Source organism: Pongo pygmaeus, chromosome 18 (assembly GCF_028885625.2).
Source record: "Pongo pygmaeus isolate AG05252 chromosome 18, NHGRI_mPonPyg2-v2.0_pri, whole genome shotgun sequence".
NCBI classification, from domain to species: domain Eukaryota; kingdom Metazoa; phylum Chordata; class Mammalia; order Primates; family Hominidae; genus Pongo; species Pongo pygmaeus.
In genome coordinates this window covers 45,502,045-45,524,031 of record NC_072391.2, presented here as the reverse complement: position 1 = coordinate 45,524,031, position 21,987 = coordinate 45,502,045, and positions in this window count along the sequence as shown.

Here is a 21,987-nt window from a genome sequence, read left to right as displayed (position 1 = left end):
ATTAGAAAATAGTCCAGGCACAGTGGCTCACGCCTGGAATCCCAGCACTTTGGGAGGCCAAGAAAGGAGGATTGCTTACTCAATAAGTTCAAGACCAGCCTGGACAATATAATGAGACTTTATCTCTACAAAAAAAAAAAAATTGGCCAGGTGTGGTGGCACACATCTGTAATCCTAGTTACTTGGGAGGCTGAGGCAGAGGAATCACTTGAGTGTGGGAGGTTGAGGCAGCAGTGAGCCCTGATCTTACCACTGCACTCCAGTCTAGGTGACAGAATAGATCCTGTCAAAAAAAAAAAAAAGAAGAAAGAGCTAAAATCAATAATCTAAACTTCTACCTTCGGAAACTAGAAATATAAGAGCAAATTAAATTCACACTAAGCAGGAAAAAAAGAAATAATAAAAACTGAAGCAGAAACCAGTGACATTGCAAACAGGAACTCAATAGAGAAAATCAATGAAACCAACAGGTGGTTTTTTGCAAGATTAATAAAACATAAAACAGACTAGGAAAAAAAGAGGATACAAATCACTAATATCAGAAATGTAAAGGGGATATCACTACAGCTCCCGTGAATTTTTAAAAGATAATAAGGAAATACTATGAACAACCCTATTCCCACAAATTTTATAACCTAGATCAATTGGATCAATTCACTGAAGGACACAACCTGCCTAAATTCATATAGGAAGAAACAGACAATCTGCATAGGTCTATACCTATTGAACAAGTTGAATTAATAATTAATAAATTCCAAAACAGAAAACACCAGGCCCACATGTATTTACTGGTGAATTCTACCAAACATTTAAGGAAGAAATTAGACTGATCTCTACAATCTCCTTTAGAAGACAGAAGCAGAGGGAATCATTTCTAACTCATTCTATGAGACTAGCATTGCCCTAATACCAAAATTAGATAATGACATTACAAAAAAGATAACTACAGGCCTGGCGCAGAGCCTCACATCTGTCATCCCAGCACTTTGGGAGGCTGAGGCAGGTGGATCACTTGAGATCAGGAGTTCAAGACCAGCCTGGCCAACATGGCTAAGCCCTGTCTCTACTAAAAATACAAAAATTAGCCGGTCATGGTGATGCACACCTGTAATCCCAGCTACTCGGGAGGTTGAGGCAGGAGAATCGCTTGAACCCAGGAGGTGGAGGTTGCAGTGAGCCGCAATCGTACCACTGCACTCCAGCTTGGGTGACAAGTGAGACTGTCAAAAAAAAAAAATACAAAAACAGCACCAATTAAAGTGACTATATAAGTACATATAAAAGAGAGTATACATGTATTTTTGTTTGTAACCCTTTTTTTCTATCCAATTTAGAAGACAACCACATAAGCCAATAATTATAAAACTATGTTAATTGGCTTGTAATGTATAAAGATGTAACATGTATGACAATACTAGCACAAAGGAGTGGGGAGGAAATGAAGCCATATTGAAGAAATGTTTTCGTGTAAGAGTGATATAAAGTTGTTAGTGATCCAAACTAGATTGTTTTTAAATTAAGATGCTAATTGTAATCTTCAGGGCTACCACTAAGAAATAAGTTAAAAACAAAACAAAATAATAAAGAAAAGAACAAAGGAATTAAAATAGTACACTATAAAATATCTTTTCAATGCAAAGGCAGCAGTAACTGCAAAATAGTGGAACAAAAAGACATAAAATATATTAAAAATAAATAACAAAACAGTAGGTGTCAACCCTACCTTATTAGTAATTACATTAAATATAAATAGATTTAAACACTGTGATCAAAAGGCAGAATGGGCATAATGGATTTTTTTAAAAATGATCCAACTCTATGCTGTATACAAGAGTACTCTTTAGATTCGAAGATGCAATAAGTTAAAAGTAAAGGGATAGGCTGGGTGCGGTGGCTCACACCCATATAATCCCAGTACTTTGGGAGGCAGAGGTGGGTGGCTCACTTGACATCAGGAGTTCGAGACCAGCCTGGCCAACATTGTGAAACCCCATCTCTACTAAAAATACAAAAATTAGCTGGGCATGGTGGCACACATCTGTAATTCCAGCTACTCAGGAGGCTGAGGCATGAGAATCGCTTGAACCTGGGAATTGGAGGTTGCAGTGAGCCAAGATGGTGCCACTGCACTCCAGCCTGGGTGACAGAGTGAGACTCTGTCTCAAAAATAAATAAATAAATAAATAAATAAAGGAATAGAAAAAGGTATACCATGCAAACATTAGCCAAAGCACAGCTAGTATGGCTATACTAATATCAAAAGAAATAAGCTTTAAGGCAAAAATTTGTACTAGAGAAAAACAATAGCATTTTATAATGATACAAAAGTTTAATCCATCAGGAAAATATAACAATTACAAGCATACATGCACCTAACAACAGAACCCCAAACATAAGCTATAGGACAATAGTAGCATAAAGAGAAGGATGAAGTAAATGGAGTTAAAATGTTCTAAGGACCTTGCATTATCTAGAAAATGTAAAAGTACTAATCTATATGAGATTCCAATAAGTCAAGGATACATGTTATAATCTCTAGGGCAACCCGTTAAAGAAGAACAAAATAAGGTATAACTACTAAGCTAAAAATGAAGGAAAATATATTGAAAATATTGATCAATCCAAGAGAAAAGAAGAAAAAAATAAAAATCAACATTAAATCATTTAGCTACAGAGAAAAGAGAGTAAAATCTCAATATATCATAGCTATGTTGAGTGTAAATGGACAAAATATGTAAATTAGAAGACAAAGATTGTCAATCTAGATTTTGAAAACTATCTGGTTATAAAAGATGATCTTGGCCAGGTGTGGTGGCTCATGCCAGTAATCCCAGCACTTTGGAAGGCTGAGGTAGGCGGGTCACTTGAGGCCGGGAGTTTGAGACCAGCCTGGCCAACATGGCAAAATCTCTTCTCTACTAAAAATACAAAAAATATCCAGGCATGGTGGTGCGCACCTGTAACCCCAGCTACTCAGGAGGCTGAGGCAGGAGAATCCCTTGAAGCCAGGATGCAGAGGTTGCAATGAGCTGAGATCGTGCCACTGCACTCCAGCCTGGCTGACAAAGCAAGATTCTGTCTCAAAAAATAAAAAATAAAAAGAACACTGAACTCAACTAAATTATATATATTCTTTTCAAATGCCCATGGAAAAATTTAAAAAGTGAATGTATGCTTGGCCATAAAGCAAAGTCTCAACAAATTTCAGAGGATTAAAGTCACATAGAGCATGTATCTCTGACTACAATAGAAATAAGCTAAATATGAATTACAGAAAGAAAACCAGAAAAACTCCCCAAAACTTTACAAATTAAGCAATACACTTCACAATGACCCATGGGTCAGAAAAATTACAATAAAAATTAGACAACATGTTGAAGAGAATTATAATATAAAAATGGCATCTCAATACTTCTGGGCTGCTGCTTAGGCATGTTTAGAGAAAATTTTATAGCTTCAAATATATATGTAAGAAGAAAAGTACCAAAAATCAGTTATCCATATTTCCAGATAATAGTTAAAAAATAGTAAATTAAGGCTGGGCATGGTGGCTTACACCTGTACTCCCAGCACTTTGGGAGGCCGAGGTGGGTGGATCACAAAGTCAAGAGTTCGAGATCAGCCTAGCCAACATAGTGAAACCCCATCTCTACTAAAAATACAAAAAATTATCCAGGCATGGTGGCATGCACCTGTAATTCTAGCTACTCAGGAGGTTGAGGCAGGAGAATCGCTTGAACCCAGGAGGCAGAGGTTGCAGTGAACTGAGGTCACGCCATTGCACTCCAGCCTGGGTGACAAGAGTGAAACTGTCTCAAAAAAAAAAAAAACCTGGGGGCGTTCCAAGAAGGCCGAATAAGAACAGCTCCAGTCTACAGCTCCCAGCGTGAGCGAAGCAGAAGACGGGTGATTTCTGCATTTTCAACTGAGCTTTGAAGAGAGTAGTGGTTCTCCCAGCACAGAATTTGAGATCTGAGAATGGACAGACTGCCTCCTCAAGTGGGTCCCTGACCCCCGAGTAGCCTAACTGGGAGACACCCCCCAGTAGGGGCACACTGGGCACACCTCACACGGCCAGGTACCCCTCTGAGACGAAGCTTCCAGAGGAACAATCAGGCAGCAACATTTGCTGTTCAGCAATATTCACTGTTCTGCAGCCTCTGCTGCTGATACCCAGGCAAACAGGGTCTAGAGTGGACCTCCAGCAAACTCCAACAGACCTGCAGCTGAGGGTCCTGACTGATAGAAGGAAAATTAACAAACAGAAAGGACATCCACACCAAAACCCCATCTGTATGTCACCATCATCAAAGACCAAAGGTAGATAAAACCACAAAGATGGGGAAAAAACAGAGCAGAAAAGCTGAAAATTCTAAAAATCAGAGTGCCTCTCCCCCTCCAAAGGAACGCAGCTCCTTGCCAGCAACGGGACAAAGCTGGACGGAGAATGACTTTGACGAGTTGAGAGAAGAAGGCTTCAGACAATCAAACTTCTCCGAGCTAAAGGAGGAAATTCGAATCCAACGCAAAGAAGGTAAAAACCTCGAAAAAAGATTAGACGAATGGCTAACTAGAATAACCAGTGTAGAGAAGTCCTTAAATGACCTGATGGAGCTGAAAACCATGGCACAAGAACTACATGATGAATGCACAAGCTTCAGTAGCCAATTCCATCAACTGGAAGAAAGGATATCAGTGATGGAAGATCAAATGAATGAAATGAAGCGAGAAGAGAAGTTTACAGAAAAAAGAGTAAAAAGAAACGAATAAAGCCTCCAAGAAATATGGGACTATGTGAAAAGACCAAATCTATGTCTGATTGGTGTACCTGAAAAAGTGATGGGGAGAATGGAATCAAGTTGGGAAACACTATTCGGGATATAATCCAGGAGAACTTCCCCAACCTAGCAAGGCAGGCCAACATTCAAATTCAGGAAATACAGAGAACACCACAAAGATACTCCTCGAGAAGAGCAACTCCAAGACACATAATTGTCAGATTCACCAAAGTTGAAATGGAGGAAAAAATGTTAAGGGCAGCCAGAGAGAAAAGTCGGGTTACCCACAAAGGGAAACCCATCAGACTAACAATGGATCTCTTGGCAGAAACTCCACAAGCCAGAAGAGAGTGGGGGCCAATATTCAACATTCTTAAAGAAAAGAATTTTCACCCCAGAATTTCATATCCAGCCAAACTAAGCTTCATAAGTGAAGGAGAAATAAAATCCTTTACAGACAAGCAAATGCTGAGAGATTTTGTCACCACCAGGCCTGCCCTACAAGAGCTCCTGAAGGAAGCACTAAACATGGAAAAGAACAACTGGTACCAGCCACTGCAAAAACATGCCAAATTGTAAAGACCATTGATGCTAGGAAGAAACTGCATCAACTAATGAGCAAAATAACCAGCAAACATCATAATGACAGGATCAAATTCACACATAACAATATTAGCCTTAAATGTAAATGGGCTAAATGCTCCAATTAAAAGACACAGACTGGCAAATTGGATAAAGAGTCAAGACCCATCAGTGTGCTGTATTCAGGAGATGGGTCTCACGTGCAGAGACACACATAGGCTCAAAATAAAGGGATGGAGGAAGATCTACCAAGCAAATGGAAAACAAAAAAAGGCAGGGGTTGCAATCCTAGTCTCTGATAAAACAGACTTTAAACCAACAAAGATCAACAGAGACAAAGAAGGCCATTATATAATGGTAAAGGGATCAATTCAACAAGAAGAGATAATTATCTTAAATATATATGTACCCAATACAGGAGCACCCAGATTCATAAAGCAAGTCCTTAGAGATCTACAAAGAGACTTAGACTCCCACACAATAATAATGGGAGACTTTAACATCCCACTGTCAACATTGGACAGATCAACAAGACAGAAAGTTAACAAGGATATCCAGGAATTGAACTCAGCTCTGCACCAAGTGGACCTAATAGACATCTACTGAACCCTCCACCCCAAATCAACAGAATATACATTCTTCTCAGCACCACACTGCACTTAGTCTAAAATTGACCACATAGTTGGAAGTAAAGCACTCCTCAGCAAATGTAAAAAAACAGAAATTATAACAAACTGTCTCTCAGACCACAGTGCAATCAAACTAGAACTCAGGATTAAGAAACTCACTCAAAACCGCTCAACTACATGGAAACTGAACAACCTGCTCCTGAATGACTACTGGGTACATAACAAAGTGAAGGCAGAAATAAATGTGTTCTTTGAAACCAATGAGAACAAAGACACAACATACCAGAATCTCTGGGACACATTTAAAGCAGTGTGTAGAGGAAAATTTATAGCACTAAATACCCATAAGAGAAAGCAGGAAAGATCTAAAATTGACACCCTAACATCACAATTAAAAGAACTAGAGAAGCAAGAGCAAACACATTCAAAAGCTAGCAGAAGGCAAGAAATAACTAAGATCAGAGAAGAACTGAAGGAGATAGAGACACAAAAAACCCTTCAAAAAATCAATGAATCCAGAAGCTGGTTTTTTGAAAAGATCAACAAAATTGATAGGCCGCTAGCAAGACTAATAAAGAAGAAAAGAGAGAAGAATCAAATAGACGCAATAAAAATGATAAAGGGGATATCACCACCAATCCCACAGAAATACAAACTACCATCAGAGAATACTATAAACACCTCTACACAAATAAACTAGAAAATCTAGAAGAAATGGATAAATTCCTGGACACATACACCCTCCTAAGACTAAACCAGGAAGAAGTTGAATCCCTGAATAGACCAATAACAGGCTCTGAAATTGAGGCAATAATTAATAGCCTACCAACCAAAAAAAGTCCAGGACCAGATGGATTCACAGCTGAATTCTACCAGACATACAAGGAGGAGCTGGTACCATTACTTCTGAAACTATTCCAATCAATAGAAAAAGAGGGAATCCTCCCTAACTCATTTTATGAGGCCAGCATCATCCTGAAACCAAAGCCTGGCAGAGACACAACCAAAAAAGAGAATTTTAGACCAATATCACTGATGAACATCGATGCAAAAATCCTCAATAAAATACTGGCAAACTGAATCCAGCAGCACATCAAAAAGCTTATCCACCATGATCAAGTGGGCTTCATCCCTGGGATGCAAGGCTGGTTCAACATATGCAAATCAATAAACGTAATCCAGCATATAAACAGAACCAAAGACAAAAACCACATGATTATCTCAATAGATGCAGAAAAGGCCTTTGACAAAATTCAACAGCCCTTCATGCTAAAAACTCTCAATAAATTAGGTATTGATGGAATGTATCTCAAAATAATAAGAGCTATTTATGACAAACCCACAGCCAATATCATACTTAATGGGCAAAAACTGGAAGCATTCCCTTTGAAAAGGCACAAGACAGGGAGGCCCTCTCTCACCACTCCTATTCAACATAGTGTTGGAAATTCTGGCCAGGGCAATCAGGCAGGAGAAAGAAATAAAGGGTATTCAATTAGGAAAAGAGGAAGTCAAATTGTCCCTGTTTGCAAATGACATGATTGTATATTTAGTAAACCCCATTGTCTCAGCCCAAAATCTCCTTAAGCTGATAAGCAACTTCAGCAAAGTGTCAGGATACAAAATCAATGTGCAAAAATCACAAGCATTCTTATACACCAATAACAGACAAACAGAGAACCAAATCATGAGTGAACTCCCATTCACAATTGCTTCAAAGAGAATAAAATACCTAGAAATCCAACTTACAAGGAATGTGAAGGACGTCTTCAAGAACTACAAACCACTGCTCAAGGAAATAAAAGAGGATACAAACAAATGGAAGAACATTCCATGCTCATGGATAGGAAGAATCAATATCGTGAAAATGGCCATACTGCCCAAGGTAATTTATAGATTAAATGCCATCCCCATCAAGCTACTAATGACTTTATTCACAGAACTGGAAAAAACGACTTTAAAGTTCATATGGCACCAAAAAAGAGCCCGCATTGCCAAGACAATCCTAAGCCAAAAGAACAAAGCTGGAGGCATCACACTACCTGACTTCAAACTATACTACAAGGCTACAGTAACCAAAACAGCATGGTACTGGTACCAAAACAGAGATATAGACAAATGGAACAGAACAGAGCCCTCAGAAATAATACCACACATCTACAACCATCTGATATTTGACAAACCTGAGAAAAACAAGAATTGGGGAAAGGATTCCCTATTTAATAAATGGTGCTCGGAAAACTGGCTAGCCATATGTAGAAAGCTGAAACTGGATCCCTTCCTTACACCTTATACAAAAATTAATTCAAGATGGATCAAAGACTTACATGTTAGACCTAAAACCATAAAAACCCTAGAAGAAAACCTAGGCAATACCATTCAGGACATAGGCATGGGCAAGGACTTCATGTCTAAAACACCAAAAGCAATGGCAACAAAAGCCAAAATTGACAAATGGGATCTAATTAAACTAAAGAGCTTCTGTACAGCAAAAGAAACTACCATCAGAATGAACAGGCAACCTACAGAGTGGGAGAAAATTTTTGCAATCTACTCATTTGACAAAGGGCTAATATCCAGAATCTACAAAGAACTCAAACAAATTTACAAGAAAAAAACAAACAACCCCATCAAAAAGTGGGTGAAGGATATGAACAGACACTTCTCAAAAGAAGACATTTATGCAGCCAACAGACACATGAAAAAATGCTCATCATCACTGGCCATCAGAGAAAGCAAATCAAAACCACAATGAGATACCATCTCACACCAGTTAGAATGGCGATCATTAGAAAGTCAGGAAACAACAGGTGCTGGAGAGGATGTGGAGAAATAGGAAAACTTTTACACTGTTGGTGGGACTGTAAACTAGTTCAACCATTGTGGAAGACAGTGTGGCAATTCCTCAAGGATCTAGAACTAGAAATACCATTTGACCCAGCCATCCCATTACTGGGTATATACCCAAAGGATTAGAAATCATGTTGCTATAAAGGCACACACACACATATGTTTATTGCAGTACTATTCACTATAGCAAAGACTTGGAACCAACCCAAATGTCCATCAGTGATAGACTGGATTAAGAAAATGTGGCACATATACACTATGGAATACGAAGCAGCCATAAAAAAGGATGAGTTCATGGCCTTTGTAGGGACATGGATGAAGCTGGAAACCATCATTCTCAGCAAACTATTGCAAGAACAAAAAACCAAACACCACATGTTCTCCCTCATAGGTGGGAACTGAACAATGAGAACACTTGGACACAGGAAGGGGAACATCACACACTGGGGCCTGTTGTGGGGTGGGGGGAGGGGGAGGGATAGCATTAGGAGATATACCTAATGTAAATGACAAGTTAATGGGTGCAGCACACCAACATGGTACATGTATACATATGTAACAAACCTGCACGTTGTGCACATGTACCCTAGAACTTAAAGTATAATAATAAAAAAAAGAAAAGAAAATAGTAAATTAAATACAAACAAAGTGGGAGAAAAAAATAGTATTGATAACAACAGGTAATAATAAAGTTGAAAACAAATATACAATAAATAGCATCAAAAACTTAAATGTATAAGACCCTAGCAGGAATGATCAAGAATAAAAATAGAGAAGAGACAAATTACCAATAACAGAAACAAATGGGAGCATCATTACAGATCCCACATATTAGAAAGATAATAATATTATGAATAACACTATGACAGTGAACTTTAAATTTTAAGTGAAATAGACACATTTCCAGAAAAACACAACTAAACAAAATTGACACAAGGAAAAAACAAGATATGAAAAGTGCCATATTTACTGAAAATAATGGAATCTATATTTGGAAAATCTTCCTTCAATCAAAATTCCAAGACCAGATAGCTCTCTTGGTGAATATGGCAAGTATTTAAAGAAGAAATAACACCAATTGTACATAGGTTCCCTTGGAAAATAGATGAAGAAACATTTCCCAATGTATACTATAGGTGATCACGTAACCTTAATCCCCGTATCTGACAAGGACATTATGGCAAAGGAAAACTATCACCAATCTTTCTGAGAAACATAGATGGACAAAAAAAATCCTAAAGAAAAAATAGCAATCACAATAACTCAGTGTATTACTAGAATAAAGGAGAAAATTGCATAATAATATCAATAGATACAGAAAAAGCATTTACCAAAATTTAATCTAATTCACAACAAATACATAGCAACTAGTAATAGAAGGGAACTTTTTTTTACTTTAAAATATTAATTAAGACTTACAAAAAAGTTGCAAAAATAGTGCAAAGTTTCTGTATATTCTTCACCCAACTTCCCCTGATCTTACCCTTTTATATAACTGTAGTACAATTCTTGAAACTGGGAAATTAACATTGATGAAATATGATTAACTAACAGACCTTCTTAAAATTTATATATAAAAAATATATATTTATATATTTTACATATATAAATATATCTATATATCTACTTATCTATAAATATATATCTATATTATAATTATATATAATTATATATATACTATACTTATATACTATATTTATATATTTGTATATTTGTAAATTTATAAATATATTTATAATTTTATTATATATATAATTATATATAATATAAATATTATATATAATTTTAAAATTATAAATATATTTATAAATTTATATAATATATAATAAATATATAATATATAAATATATTAAAATATATTATATATATAAATATTTTATATATATATTTTTTTTTTGAGACAGAGTCTCACTCTGTCATCCAGGATGGAGTGCAGTGACACAATCTCAGCTCACTGCAACCTCTGCCTTTTGGGTTCAAGCGATTCTCCTGCCTCAGCTTCACAAGTAGCTGGGACTACAGGCATGTGCCACCACGCCCAGCTAATTTTTGTATTTTGGTAGAGACGGGCTTCACTATGTTGGCCAGGCTGGTCTCAAACTCCAGACCTCAGGTGATCTGCCTGGCTCAGCCTCCCAAAGTTCTGGGATTACAGGCATGAGTCACCGTGCCCGGCCACCTTCTTAAAAGTTTGCTAGATTTTCCATTAATGTTCCTTTCTGACCCAGGATCCAGTCCAAGATCCCATCTAGCATTTAATTGCCATGTCTACTTACTTTCCTCCAATCTGGAACAGTTCCTCAGTCTTTCTTTGTCTTTATGACCTTAACACTTTTTGAAGAGTACTTTGTTTTGTGAAATGTCTCTCAGTGCAAATTTCTCTGATGTTTTCCCATAGCTAGATTGAGATTATGCAGTTTTGTCAAGAATATTACAAAGTAATGCTGTCCCAGAAGAAAACTTTCTTAATTTGATAAAGAATCTATTCAAGAGGATGGCTAAAATTTTTTAAAGTGGAAGATAACAAGTGTTGGTGACAATGTGGAGAAATTCAAACCCTCATATATTTCTGGTAGGAATGTAAAATGGTTCAGGTTGTTGTTTAACAGTTTGGTGGTTCTTCAAAAAGTTAAACATAGAATTATCATATGACCCAGCAAGTCCACCTCTAGATACACACCTAAAAGAATTTAAAACAGGCTCAAAAAAAAAAAAAATCCTCATACAGTAGTCCGCCCTTATCTGCAGGGGATACTTTCCAAGGTTTCGGGTGGATGCCTCAAACCTCAGATTGTACCAAATCCCATATACACTACAGGTTTTTTTTTTACTTCTCCCTCCACTCCCATAATATCTTACTGTGTTGTGCTTACCCTTCTACTTGTTATGATGTGAAAGGCTAAAATGCCTATGTGAGGAGATGAGGAGAGGTGAATGACAGGCATTGTGATGTATCATTAGGCTGCTGTAGACCTTCTGATTATGTGTGAGGAGGATCATATGCTTTGGGCGATCCTGGATAATCAAGCTGTGATGATGTTGATGGTTGGATGTCAGGAGCAAACAAGATGATGTTGATAACTAATGGGCAGGTAGTAAATACAGCGTGGATAAACTGAACAAAGGAATGATTCATATCCCAGATGGGACAGAGCCAGACAGCACAAGATTTCATTATCCTACTCAGAACAGGACACAATTTAAAAATTATGAATTGTTGGCTGAGCCTAGTGGCTCATGCCTGTAATCCCAGCACGTTGGGAGGCTGAGGCGGGCAGATGCCCTGAGGTCGAGAGTTCGAGACCAGCCTGACCAACATGGTAAAACCCCGTCTCTACGAAAAATATAAAAAGAAATTAGCTGGGCATGGTGGCAGACGCCTGTAATCCTAGCTACTCTGGAGGCTGAGGCACAAGAATCACTCAAACCTGGAAGGCGGAGGTTGCAGTCAGCTATCATGCCACTGCACTCCAGCCTGGATGACAAAGTAAGACTCTCTCTCTCAAAAAAAAAACAACTTATGAATTGTTTATTGCTGGAATTTTTCATTTAATATTTTTGGACAGTGGGTGATTGAAACAATGGAAAACAAAACCATAGATGGCAGGAGGGAGAAACTGCTGTACATGAGTGTTCATAGCAACACTATTTGCAGTGCCAAAAGACAAAACCAATCCAATGTCCAGCAACATCTAAATGGATAAACAAATGTGGTACATACACACGGTGGAATATTATTCTGCCATAAAAAGGAATGAAGTACTGATTTGCGCTACAACGTGAGTGAATCTTGAAAACAGTGTGCTAAGTAAGAGAAGTCAGACACAAAAGACCAGAGATGTATGATTTTACTTATATGAAATATCCAGAACACATAAATCCATAGAAACAGAATGCAGATTGGTGGTGGCCAGAGGTGGGAGGTTTGGGGGAATGGGGTGTAATTGCTGAATAGGAACAGAGTTTATTTTGGAATGACAGAAATGATTTGGACCAGACAGAGGTAGTGACTGCACAGTGTTGTGAATAACCAAGTGCCCTAAATGTTACGTTAGGTGAATTTCACTTCAAATTTTAAAATTCTACAGCAAACATCATACTTAATGATGAAATATTGAAAGCATTCCACTGAGTTTAGAACAATGATGACCATTGTCACCACTTCTTTTTAACATGGTAGTAGAGGTCTTAGCCAGTGAAACAATTACAAACAAGAAAAAGAGGAAGAAAAAGAAATGAGGAGGAGGAAAAAGAGAAGATGTACAGGGGGAGGGAGAGGATAAATAAAACGTCTGAGAATCAGTAAGTTAGCCAGGTGTGACGGCATGCCTCTGTAGTCTCAGCTCCCTAAGTAGCTGAGACTTAGGGAGCTGAGACAGGAGGATCTCTTGAACCCGGGAGGTCAAGGCTGCAGTGAGCCAAGATGGCGCCACTACACTCCAGCCTGGGTGACAAAGTGAGACTCTGCCTCAAAAATATTTTAAATAAATAAAATAATAAACAAATAACTAAATAACTAAATAAATGAAAATAAAAATTTTTAAAAAGAATCAGTAAGGAAGAAATTAAAATTGCTATAATACACAGATGACATTATTATAGACCTAGAAAATCTAAACAAATCTACAGATAAACTGCTACCATGGCCGGGTACAGTGGCCCATGCCTGTAATCCCAGCACTTTAGGAGGCTGAGGTGGGCGAATCATTTGAGGTCAGGAGTTCAAGACCAGCCTGGCCAACATGGTGAAACCCCGTCTCTACTAAAAATACAAAAATTATCCAGGCATGGTGGTGTGTGCCTGTAATCCCAGGTACTCGGGAGGCTGAGACACGAGAATGGCTTGAACCCAGGAGGCAGAGGTTGCAGTGAGCAGAGATCGTACCACTGCACTCCAGCCTCGGTGACAGAGTGAGACCCTGCCTCCAAAAAAAAAAACCTGCTACCATTAATAAATGAATTTAACAAGTCACTAGATACAAGGTCAAAATTTTTAAAAATTCATTGCATTTCTGCCTAATTAGAAATTGAAAAAAATTAAATATCATATACAGTAGCATCAAGGACATAAATATACAGGGATGAATGAAACAAAACTGTACAGAGCCTCTACACAAAAAATTGTACAACTTATGGAGGATTATAAAAGAAGACCCTAAAAAATGAAAGGATATCATTTCAGGATATGTTCAGGATCGAAATACTCAGTATTGGCTAGAGGCAGTGGCTCACACCTGTAATCCCAGCAGTTTGGGAAGCTGAGGCAGGTAGATCACTTGAGGCCAGGAGTTTAATACTAGCCTGGCCAACATGGTGAAACCCCATCTCTACCAAAAATACAAAAATTAGTCGGGCGTAGTGGCGGGCACCTGCAATCGCAGCTACTCAGGAGGCTGAGGCAGGAGAATCGCTTGAACCTAGCAGGTGGAGGTTGCAGTGAGACAGGGTTGTACCACTGCACTCCAGCCTGGGCAACAGAATGAGACCCTGTTTCAGAAAAAAGAAAAAAAGAAAGAAAAGAAATAGTATTGTTAAGATATCACTTCTCCCTAACTTGATCTATAGATTGAAAGCAATCACAATTAAAATTCCAGCGGATTTTTGTGGTGGCAGGGGTATGGGGGAAAGGGAATGAGGGAGGTTGAAATGGACAAACCAATTCTAGAATTTATATGAAAATACAAAGGGCCAAGAATAATTAGGAAAGTCTTGAAAAATAAAAACAAAGTTGAAGGATTTGGACCATAGTAGTTTCTTCTTATCTGTGAGGGATATGTGTCAAGACCCCTGGTGGATGCCTGAAATCACAGATAATAGCAAAACCTATATATATTATGGGTTTTTTTTCTATTACATACCTATAATAAAATTTGACTTACAAATTAGTTCCATTAAGAGATTAACAACAAAAACTAATAATAAAATAGAACAATTATAACAATATATTGGAATGAAAGTTATGCAAATGTGGTCTCTCCTTCTCAAAATATATCATTGTTCTGTACCTTGAGTAACATAAACCATGGAAAGAGAAACTGCAGACAAGGGGGTACTACTGTACAATAACTAAAATAGCCCAGTATTAATACAAACACAGGCAAACAGGCCAATGTGAAATAACAGAGTGTGCAGAAACAGCCCACACATATACAGACAAGACAAAAAATAACACGTTAGCACAGCGGTTAAGAGATGGGTCTTTTCAATTTGTGGTGCTGGGTCAGCTGAATAACCATATAGGAAAAAGAGTGAATCTTGACTCTTATCTCATACCATACACAAAAATCAAATCCAGATAGGCTCTGAATGTGAAAGGTGAAACAATAAAGCTTTTAGAAACTGGTGTAGAAAAATATATTTATGTCCTTATTTTAGGCAAAATGTATTAAGCAGGACACAAAGAAGCACAAATCATAAAAGAAAAGTAGATAAATTGTACTATATTAAAGAGTATCTGTTTATCAAACAAACTATCAAGAGAGTTAAAAGGAAAGCTATTGGAATGGGAAAAGATTTCTTGCATCTGGGTATGGTGGCTCATGCCTATCATCCCAACACTTTCAGAGGCCAAGGCAGAGGGATCGCTTGAGCCCAGGAGTTTAAGACCAGCCTGGACAACATAGCAAGACCCTTTCTCTACAAATAGATAAATAAATATTTTTTAAAATATTTTTGCAATACACATAACTGACAAAGATCTAATATCCAAAACACATAAAGAACTGCAAATTCATAAGAAAAAGATTAACAACTCAACAGAAAAAAAGCAAATGTCTAGAACACAAAGGATGTTCCAGACAAATGGCCAAGAAACTTGTTTAAAAAAGTGTTAATCCTCATTAGTCATCAGTGAATCACAAGTTAAAACCACAGTGAGATATCCACCCACCAGTATACTCAAAATTGACATGACACGTCACTTGCTGGCAAATATGTGGTGGAACTGAAACTCCCAAACACCATTGGTAGAAATGTAATCTGGTACAACTTTGGAAAATGGTTTGGCACTATCAAAGCCAAATGTAAGTGGCCAGGCACAGTGGCTCACGCCTGTAATCCTAGCACTTTGGGAGGCCAAGATGGGTGGATCACTTGAGGTCAGGAGTTTGAGACCAGCCTGGCCAACATGGTGAAATCCTGTCCTACTAAAAATACAAAAATTAGCTGGGCGTGGTGGCGGGTGCCTGTAGTCCCAGCTACTCTGCAGGCTGAGGCAGGAGAATCACTTGAATCCAGGAGGCAGAGGTTGCAATGAGCCAGGATTGTGCCACTGCACTCCAGCCTGGGCAACAGAGTGAGATTCTGTCTCAAAAAAGAAAAAAAAAAAAGGCTAAATGTAAATAAATCCTTTCACCAGCTAGGTATATACCTAATAAAACTGGCACATTTACACACGAAAAGTCATGTGTGAGAATATCTACAGTGACATCGTTTTTTATAGACAAAGATGAAAACAATCCAAATAGTCATAAACAGAAAAATAGATCAACAATGTGTGTATATTCATACAATAAAATACTATGCAGAAAGGAATATGAGTGACAGCTAGTACACCCAGCTGCATTTCATAATGTTGAGTGAAAGAACCTAAACATAAAAGAGGCCATGCTTTATGGTTCCACCGATGTAAAGTTCAAACACAATCAAACTCATTTCTGGTGTCAAAAGTCAGAAGAGTGGTCCCCCGAGAAGAAAAGTGGCTGAGGGTGCAAGAGACCAGCTTCCGGGTTCCCATAAATTTGTACATTTGACTGGCGGTCACATGAGGGTGCTCGCTTTGAGAAAACTCATCAAGTTATACCTTCTCTATGTTTATGTTCAATAAATAAGTGTGGGGTTTTTTGTTGCTTGTTTTTGTTTTTGTTTTTTTTGTACAGATGGGGTCTCATTAAGTTGCCCAGGCTGCTTTTGAACCCCTGGACTCAAGCAATCCTCTCATCTTGGCCTTCCAAAGTGCTGGGATTACAGGTGTGAGCCACTGCACCCGGCCTAAATAAGCTTTTTTTTTTAACGAATGTAGCTTATACACATCAGTCTTTGGTAAATCTACAAATACACTTATAGATGCACAAATAACCAAAAAAAATCTTACCTTTGTCCCTTTCTTACACAGGCTGGAGTCCTAGCCCTGCTTACAAATCTCCACCATCTTCTCAACACTGTGCTAGAGTTTTCAAGAGAAACCTCATGCATATTTACAAAATAGTCTGTCAAACATTTCAACTCCTACAAATTCCAGAAAACCAGTTGTATAGAGTCAAAATCAAAATCCAAGTTAGGGCTCAGTCAGAAAACTCTGTTACTCAAAAATAAGATCACATACCCCAACTTGTTTTTTGAATTTTTTCGTGGACTTTTCCCTTTATCATCAGCATGTTTAAATCCACCGTATCTCCTTTAACAGCTATGTAATAATCTATTTTATAACTTTACAGTATTTTACTTAACAATCCCCTTTTAAAGGACATTTAGGTTGTTTCCAGCTTTTTGCTTTTATAAAAATGTTCCAGTGACTATTCAAGCATATACATCATTCTCATTTGATGATTTATCCTTTCATTCGAATAAGTTATCTGTGGCCAGGCGCAATGGCTCACACCTGTAATCCCAGCACTTTGGGAGGGCGATGCAGGCAATCATCACCTGAGGTCAGGAGTTCGAGACCAGCCTGACCAACATGGTGAAACCCCATCTCTACTAAAAATACAAAAATTAGCTGAGCATAGTGGCGGGCGCCTGTGGTCCCAGCTACACAGGAGGCTGAGGCAGAAGAATCACTTGAACCCGGGAGACAGAGGCTACAGTGTGCCCAGATTGAACCACTGCACTCTAGCCTGGGCAACAGAGGGAGACTCCACTGAAAAAAAAAAACAAGTTATTTGAAGTTGAAATATTAGGCCAAGTGGTGGGCACATGGAAAAGGATTTAGATACATGTTACCAACGTGTCTCCTGAAAAGCTGTATTTATCACACCCACCCCACCCCCTACCACCCACAGTCTAGGAGAGCGTCTACATTCTTGCCAACACTGGTTATTGTCAGCCTTTTGTTTTGGTTTGGTTTTGGTTTTGGTTTTGAGATGGTGTTTCACTCTGTTGCTCAGGCTGACCTCGACATGACCACCTTGGCCTCCCCAGCAACTGGGACTACAGGTGCACACCATCACTCCCAGCTATTGTCAGTCATTTTAATCCCTGCCAAATCTGATGTATGAAAATCACATCTCATCATTTTAATTATTCTTTTGGTTATTCATAAATTTGAATATACGTTTATTGGCTATTTGTAGTTCTTTGGCAGAAACTGTCATTTTTAGTGAGGTCTACTTCTTATTGATTTTTAAATAGTCCTTCATATATGTGTTTCTATTACATATAAAGCAAGTATTTTTTCTGTTTGCCATTTGACTTTACATTTCGTTTTGTTCTCTGTCATAACATCTAGAAGTTCTTAATTTCATATGTAACATCCGTCCATTTTTTTCTCACTGTTGTCTGTCTTCGGTATCATTGTCAAGAAAGATCTTCCCTCCTCCAAGATTATGAAAGTATTTTTATCTGTTTTCTACACCAAGGTCACACTGCCCAAAAACAGTGAAGCCAGAATTCAAACATGAGTTTGTCTTGCTTCAAATGTTATGTGTGTAACTTTTCATTGCACTGTTAGCAACAACAATTATCTTTGGATATTAAGAATATAGGTTATCTTTAACTTATTTTTACTTTCCTGTATTTTTACATATATGTACCATAAGAAATATATAAGGCCAGGCATGGTGGCTCCCACCTGTAATCCCAGCACTTTGGGAGGCCGAGGCAGGGAGTCTGAGACCAGCCTGGGCAACATGGTGAAACCCCATCTCTGCAAAAAAAAAAAAAAAAAAAAATTTAAAAAGTAGACGAGCATGACTGTACACACCTGTAGTCCCACCTACTCGGGAAACTGAGGTGGGCAGTCACCTGAGCTTGGGAGGTTGAAGCTGCAGTGAGCTGTGGCTGTGCCACTGTACTCCAGTCTGGGCAACAGAGTGAGACCCGGTCTCCAAAATTTTTTTTAAAAAAAGAAAGGAAGCCAGGCATGGTGGCACGTGTCTGTGGTCCCAGCTATTTGCGAGGCTGAGGTGGGAGGATCACCTGATCCCAGGAGGTCGAGACTTCAGTGACCCATGATCATACCACTGCACTCCAGCCAAGGCAACAGAGTGAGAACCTCACTCTGGAGTCATTAAAAAAAAGACATATACAGACAATAAGATGTGATCATCTAGTGATTAAGAGTGGGATTCTAGAGCCAGATTGCCGGTGCTCATGTCCCCACTGTATTACTTCTTAGCTGGTTGACTCTGGGCAAGTTATTTAAACTCTCTGTGCCTCAGTTTACTTATCCATAAAAGGTGGAAAATAATAGTACCTATGTTGTAAAACTATCATGCAGATGAACAAATTCAGACATATTAGGTTGGGCGTGGTGGCTCATACCTGCCAGCACTTTGGGAGGATGAGGCAGGCAGATCACTTGAGGCCAGGAGTTTGAGAGCAGCCTGGTCAACATGGTGAAATCCTGTCTCTACTAAAAAATACAAAAATTAGCAGGGTATGGTGGCACACGCCTGTAATTCAAGCTTTGTGGGAGGCTGAGGCAAGAGAATCGCTTGGACCCAAGAGGTGGAGGTTGCAGTGAGGCCAGATCACACCACTGCCCTCCAGCCTGGTTGATGGAGTGAGACTTTGGCTCAAAAAACAAACAAAAACAAAAACAATACTGAGTATTTCAATCCTCAACATAGTATATTCTTTCATTTTTGAAGGTCTTCTTTTATAGAGCAAGACTATGTCTTAAAAAAGAGAAAGAGACATATTAGAACAGCACTTGTTATATCATAAGCTCAATATAAGCCCTTGTTTTAATGATCATTTGTTACTTTTAAGGTATTTTTAAATGAGAATGTACTGGAATTAGAAAGGGCAAGTAACTGAAAAGCCCATTAACTCAGTCCCCCTGGAGAGCTGTCCTGGGGGTTCCAGGTGAGCCGCTCACTGTCCAGGCTTCACACTCAGCTCCGACAGATCAACCCCACAAAGGACACAGCAGTCACGCCCCCACCTTCCAGCCCAGGGTGGCTTGTTTCCAAGCATTGTAGCTTTCTGATCTCTACTAGCTTTCTAGGTAAAGAATAAATATTGGCAGACAAAAAGAAAAAGGAAAAGTGTTTGACTCATTCTTAAGACATTACCAGAGTGCTGGATATGTGTGATCTACGTGGCTAGGTAACTGCTGCCTTGTGAGGGCCTACTGTGTGCTGGTCACTTAATAGACATCATCTCATGAAAAATTCGCTGGTTGGGTGTGGTGGTTCACACCTGTAATCCCAAACCTTTTGGAGGCTGAGGCAGGAAGATCACTTGAGGCTAGCAGTTTGAGGGCAACCCGGGCAATATAGCAAGACCCTATATCTACAAAAGATTTTTAAAAATTAGCCAGGTGTGGTGGTGCACACCTGTAATCCCAACCCTTTGGGAGACTAAGAGAGGAGGATTGCTTGAGCCCAGGAATTTGAGGGTACAGTGAGCCATAACGGCACCACTGCCCTCCAGCCTGAGTGATGGAGCAAGACCCTGTCTCAAAAAAATTAAAAAAAGAAAGATTTGAAAAAGAAAAACTCACAACCACCCTATAAGGCAGACACAACTGTATTTTACAGAGGAGAAACTGAAATTCAGAGCATTAAGTGATTTGCCCAAAATCCCCAAAGCTGGTAAGTGGCAGGGCCAGCCTGGTCCACAGGGGGCTTAACCCTGCTGCACTCTGTGACCTTACTTCACTTTTGTCGAGGGTCCGCTGATCCCTGAGCCCTGCTGTGTTAGCAGTTACCATGGAAGAACTTTCTCCAAAGAGAGAGGTGGTTCTACCCCGGCTTTTGGGAAAAGCACCCACATGTGCCTGCAGGGAAGGAAAGGGCTTCTGAAGGGCTGTCCCTCCCCGGGGGGCTTGGCTGGGGCCCTGAACGGGGGACCAACTGTGCTCTGATCTTCAGAGCTGAGCCAGGGATGCCCAGGATGGGTTCTCCACTCCACCAAGCAGGGGATGTGTGCACTGCAGCTTCCTCCAGGCTCTGTCTCCACACACCTTCTAGGCATGAGGGGACTCTGAGCACAGCCTCAGCCCCAGCCTGCACCTCTGCCAACTGGGAGCTGGGGGATCTTGGCTGTTGCGTCCATCAAGACTCTCAAGGGTCATCACAGCTTCCAAACAGAGCCCCTTTTCCCCAGTCCTCCTCCAGGAAGCCCCCAGGAGCCCCAGCCCACAGACAGTGCCCCTGGGATGTGCTGGCCGTCCCCTCCTCCAGCCCATCGTTTTCCCTGTAGGTCTGTCTTCACGACCTGTCTTCCTTTTCTCCTTAATCCACACCTCCTTCTCCTTCTCAAGCAGGAACTAGACCGTTTTCACCTTGGAGTTCCCCACAGTCTCCAGCCAAGAGCTGGGCTCACAGAATGTGCTAAATAAACTGGGCACAGTGGCTCACGCCTGTAATCCCAGCACTTTGGGATGCTGAGGCAGAGGATTGCTTGAGCCCAGGAGTTCAGCAACAGCCTGGGCAACATAGTGATACCCTGTCTCTATAAAAAATTTACAAAATAAAATTAGCTGTACATGGTTGTGTGCATCTGTGGTCCCAGCTACTTTGGGAGACTGAGAACTATAACGGGAGGATCGCTTGAGCCCAGGAAGTCAAGACTGCAGTGAGCTGTGACCACACCACTAAACTTCCACCTGCGCAAGAAAGCAAGATCCTGTCTCTTAAAACACACACACACACACACACACACACCCACCCCACATCATTTTGTAGAGGTCAAAATATAAAAATAAAAAAAGAAAGTGCTTAATAAATACTGGTGATGGGCTAGGCCTGGTGGCTCATGCCTGTAATCCCAGCACTTTGGGAGGCCAAGGCAGGTGGATCACTTGAGGTCAGGAGTTCCAGACCAGCCTGGCCAATATGGTGAAACCCCGTCTCTACTAAAAAATACAAAAATTAGCCAGACATGGTGGCGGGTGCCTGTAATCCCAGCTACTCAGGAGGCTGAGGTAAGAGAATCACGAATCAGGGAGGTGGAGGTTGCAGTGCGCCAAGATCGCGCCACAG